Source organism: Lissotriton vulgaris, chromosome 7, assembly GCF_964263255.1.
Source record: "Lissotriton vulgaris chromosome 7, aLisVul1.2, whole genome shotgun sequence".
In the NCBI taxonomy this organism is placed as follows: Eukaryota; Metazoa; Chordata; class Amphibia; order Caudata; family Salamandridae; genus Lissotriton; species Lissotriton vulgaris.
Genome location: NC_141695.1, coordinates 1152433033 through 1152438927, shown reverse-complemented (window position 1 = coordinate 1152438927; position 5895 = coordinate 1152433033).

The following is a 5895-nucleotide window of genomic DNA, read 5'->3' as shown; positions in this document are numbered from 1 at the left end:
CAGACTGTCCGGAATGCCACAGAGAGACTCATCCTCAGCATCCTACGACACAACTATATTGCCCAGCACCTCCACTGGGTCCACGTCGAAAAGAGAGTTACCTTCAAGCTGCTCACTCACGTCTACAAAGCCCTCCACAACATCAGACCCTGAACAAAAGTATCTCCCTCCACGTCCCAAGAGAAATCTCTGCTCTGCCGACCTATTATTATTATTATTATTAAATGAATTTTGTAGAGCGCACTGACACCATGGGTTTCCTGACGCTAGCCCTTGCTGAAATCCCCACATCCACAGAACCAGAACGGGGGGCAGATCCTTTGCCTACATCGGAGCCAAGACCTGGAACAAACTCCCCAACTCCCCCTCAGCATCATACGAAGCCCTACACTGCAAGCCTTCAGAAAAGACCACAAGACCTGGCTCTTCAGATGACCTCGGAGCTGCCCGAACCCCCTCCTCCCAGAACCTTAAGACCCTTACGGGTGCGTAGTGCACTCTATAAATCCCTGATTGATTGATTGATTGGTGAGTCAATTACCAAAATTCACTGTTATTCTCCATTAACTTATAAAAGGTGCTATTACGAGTTTGAAGGTCATTAATGCATTTGATAATTATCCAATGCATTAAATACCTCAGCCTTCGTTAAATTTTGGCAGGTTAAAGCTGCCAAAATTGAATAGCAGAAATTCCTACATTAATGACCGTATCATGCAGATTTTGGTGCGTTAAACACCAAAATCTGCATTTTATAACCCAGAAATTCAGAATAGGTGTTTTTTGCACCACTAAATAATGAACACTGTGGTTTCAGGTGTGATAAATAGCCCCTCAACTCATAATCGGGTCCTATCAATCCCAGAATGCAAAGAAAAATTCCAGGATTAGCTGTACTACTTGTGCATGGAACTGGGAAACGTGTGCACTCTTGTTTTTCAACAATAATGACTGCAAGCAAAATAGGGTGAATTGAGTCCCGGTTTTCAGAGGGCAGTCCTAGCATCCCAATGCTTTTCTTTATTTTCAATAAATTTCTCGGCTTTTGGGACAGAGATAAAGTAATTCTGCAAAGCAGGAAGTAAACTATGCTCTCCTTTAAAGAGATGCCTTTAAAGTGATTTTATATATCTATTTCTTAGAGGTCAGCTGCGTGCTTGCAGCAGAGGAAAGACAGAGGGGGTTTAAGGCTCAGGTTGGATGGTCCTGCAATAGCTAATGATATATATATATATCACGTAGCCATGTAATTGTGTGTGTGTGTGTGGATAGATAGATAGATAGATAGATAGATAGATAGATAGATAGATAGATAGATAGATAGATAGATAGATAGATAGATAGATAGATAGATAGATATCCCCAAAATGCTTCTCCGGTATTGTAAAGAAGAGAGCCACGTCATTGAGGTACTCACAAAACTTTAATGTTTGTTGAAGCTACTGCTTGACTCATTGAGACTTCCTCGGTAACCTTGCTCACAATAACGGACCCATTTCTTCAAACCATTTTAAAGTGCATACATGCTTCCCAGTGGAAAACATAGACAACATACTACACTTTCCCGTTGCATTAGTCTTTTTTCAATCTCATTGTTAAAACTCTTTATATACGAATTGACTTCCATTTTCTTAATTGTACATACTTCTCATTATTACAATAATTTGATGCCTAAGGATTCTTTCTGTGAAGGCTCATCACGTTGCACATCTGTATGTGCAAACTCCATCAACCACGCGCTTTAATGTGCTGCATATCTTACGTGATGCTAATTCTTTCTCAATCTCAAAATTACATTTAGCCGATGTGGGCCTTGTACTCTTGGATGTGAGAGCCATTCTTATATACTTACAACATTTCTACTTGTCAACACATCTCGTATATAACTAAAAACAATCTGATGTTTTGCATTTTCAAACTTTGCCTATGTAGGCTTAGATCCAATCCTGCATTGCTCAACATTGGCTACTTTCCAAGTGTAAATCATTCCTATCCATTAACTTTTTTTGCGACTTTACCAGAAAGTGTTTACATAAAGTGCTTGAGCTAAACTGCATTTTGTCCAAACAACGTCACATACAATATCTTAATATAGAATCGGGTCTTTGGATGCAATCTCATAGCCCTCACTGCTAAATTCAGTCCCTATGGGCTTGCATCCCTACTACCTTTCTAATCCTCTTTTAATAAATACTCAAAAGTTCCATGATCTTCTTAGATTTGCGACATATTTGTGTTCCACATAAAACTGTATACTAACATTTTTTGTAAACTTTCATACACCTCAACACAACTGCTTTTTCAGGAAAGAAATGTGTTACGCAGATCATCATAAGTGTGTGTGAAAGTCTTCTTCTGCATTAAGCCCTTTTATTGCTTTGACGTGTTGGAGTACTCTCTTACGCACCTGAAAAATTGTGCTCTCTTCATAAAGTAGACAAGAGGAGATGATGGACGGAGCACTAAAACTTTTCAAACACTCACTCCCAGCCACAGATCTGGGTTGAACCCATCATCGTTCTTTAGTTCACTACGCCACCCAAGATCAGACACAGCTATATGCAAATCAGTCTTGACCATGTGCCTCATGCGAACAGTCCAGCCCGCCAAGCCATGTGTTCCCTGGACCAGAAACAAGCATCCTGGGATCGGATTCGGACTAACAGCCCTCATCAGCCAGGCAAGCTTGAATCTAGAGGCAAAGTGAGCAAGGGACAAATGTCTGGGCACACCCTGCCACCTTAGAGTGAACAAAGCAAACACAAGGAGATGATGGACGGAGCACAGGAATATGACAATATATACTGCATATTCAGTCATACATGAATATTGTCCTCTGATCTTTCTCTTCTTTTTCTGAAATGGTAATTCATACTCTGTAGAATTTTTACCATGGAGACAGGCTTTATATCTGATGCATTTTAAAGCTCTTTACTTTGCCCTAACCAGGTTGAATTCTTCCTCTGTTACAAACTACTCTTCACAATATAATCCCTGATTGACTTAACACTCCTGAATGTGACACCCGGTTTCTTTGGTATGAGTTTCCGTCCCACTGGGTCATGCGAATGATGTGCCAATTTTCTGTAGAATCTTCTGTATCGCACCTTCCTGCCTGCTGTATGTCGTAATCAACCTGAAGCTAGGACTTGTTTTCTTTTTCTTGGGTTAATATAGCATTATTCCCTTGAATGTTGATTGGCTTTTTTCTTGCTTGATCGATAATCTCTCTTGAGTATCCTCTCTCTTTAGATCTCTATGCAAACTCAGGTAGTGCTATTTCTGATTCTTCCTTATTGCTGCAGTTTCTTCTCTTTAGATCTCTATGCGAACTCGGGCAGTGCTATTTCTGATTCTTCTTTATTGCTGCGGTTTCTGTTAACTCTTATACTTTCCCCATATGGTATGCTAGATATTATATTATGGGGAAGGGGGGGAACTGCTGGCACGGAGAAGGGAATTGGCTGCTATGGGTTTTCTAAAAATCGTAGTTTCTAAATAATGCCCTATCATGTACACTGTGAAATCTAGGAAATTAACTTGTTGTTTACTTATTTCACTCGTAAATCTCAAATTGAGATCATTTTCATTTATTTTCTTAGCAAATCTTTTTGCACTCTCCACCAACCCTTTCCAGATTACAAAGTTGTCATTGATGAATCTACACCAAAGAACGACCTGATGTTGCCATTCCTCTGGGTGTTCCATTGTGAGCATCTACTCGTCCCACCAGTCCGTATGCAAATTTGCATAGCTGAGGGCAAAACAGGTGCCCATCGCCACGCCTCTTATTTGTCTGAAGAGTTCCCCAATAAACAGAAAACAATTGTTTGTGAGGCACTTTACCCATCTGTACTAACATCTGTGTTTGTCTGCATAATTTTAGTGGTTTTGTATTAAAAAAGTGCTGTACTGCTCTCACTCCATCCTTGTGATTAATGCTTGTGTAAAGAGTTGTTACATCTATCATATTCAGAGTACAATCTTGTAGTGTCTTGAGGGTGTGATGGTAAACACTATACTATGTCTCTAAAACGTAGTCTACAAATTTTTAAATGTTTGCATACATACTTTCTGTGGCCGAAATGATGGGATGACCTGGGAGGGGGGACGAGGGGGAGTTTGTTTTAGGTTTATGTACTTGAGGAATAAGATACAGTACTGGGATTATCTACTCTTAGATATTGATATTCTTCTGCACTGAGCAATCCTACATGATGCCACTCTTTCAATTGTTTTTTCAATTATCCATTTATTTCCAACAATTCAGTATTAGAAATTCTTTCATAACATGTGGTATCATTCAACTGCTTATAAGCTTCTGTTTGATATATTTTTATGGGCCATAAAACAATATTCCCACCCCTGTGAGAATTTCTGACCACACACTCTGTATGCTCATCAAGTTTGATCATCAGGTCGTTACAGTTTTTAGAAATATGTGTATCTCTTGTTCTTTTCTTATTGACAGTGCCCATCATTTCTTTCAAATCTTGGGTTACCAGATCCTTAAATATGTCAATGTAATCTCTGGGCAATGTAGGCATGAACTTCAATTTTGGTCTAAAGTTCGTATTCACCTTCCCATCCACTTCGAGATTCATTTCATCAACAATGTCTTCTTCTGTTATTGCCTCTACCACTCCCTAGTACTCATTCTCTAATTCGTGTAGCTCTTTCATAAATGTTACTTCCATTACAGATAGTTGTTCCCCATGTTCTATATTTCTTGCCAACAGTTTCCTTTTTGGTTGCCTCTCTAAATATTTCTTTATTTCAATGTTCTCGTTAAAGTAAACATATCTATTCTTGTCTGTGTGTAATCAATATCAGATTCAGAGCAGTATGACAATCCTAAAGTTAAAATCTTCGTTTATTTTTCAGTTAGTGTCATGTCTGTGAGATTCATTACCATCTGAGCATCTCAGGTGCTTGGTTCTTGTTCCTTTTCTGTCGCCTTATGAATGATCGATTTTTCTTTCCTCTTTCTGCTCCTTCTAGCTCTCCGTTTTCTTCTTGTTGGTTTTGTTCTTCCGCTTGCACTTGTCCCTTTATCAGGATCAGTATCTACTCCAGAACTTAGCCCACTGCTCAATTCCAAATTTCCTGGTTCCTGTCATATCCTGTTTACTTCAGCCATCCTTTGCCTGTGTAAATTCTCAAATTATGGGCAAACGTATATACTTGTTCCATTTCAAAATCAAGTTTATCTTGTCTAAATCTCTCCGCTTACCTAAGCTTTATTGTGTCTTTTAGCTTCTTTAACCTTGTTTTCATCACATTCATAAATTGACTCTCCATTTCTCGATTTTTCCTTTTGCTGATCTCTGTTCGCAAATTTTCAATATCTTCCATTATTTGCTTCCTGTTCATTTCAGCATACCTCACTAGAATTTCCAACATGCTTTTAGACAATTCCCTGTTATTAACATCCCATTCCTTCAACATATTTGAACTCAGGTTCTCATAGCTGGGAGCTATCAAAATATGCAAACCCGTGGGAAACGACCCACCTCCAAGTACCTTTCCAGCTTCCTCAGTTTTGTGATTTTACTCTCTTCACTCATTGACTTTTTCTCATTTTCATACGCTTGTTTGGGTGCATCACTAACAGTGTCATGGAAGACACTCATCACCGCTTCCTCCCTTTCTTTCAGTTCGGTAGTCGATATTCTTGTATTTTGTTAAAGTGAGTACCTTGTTCGCTTGTCAGGCTCACGAAGAGCAAATACCCAGCTTACAACTTTCTACACGATCCAATCTCCTGCAATGTCTGCCAAGCGATTTGCGCTTACCTTCGGTTCAGTTTCGGATTTCAGGGGTTTCCCAACTCACTGTCCTCCTCCGTTCCCGTTCGATGGCCTAATGTGCTATTCTTCTTGTAGGGGCACCTAA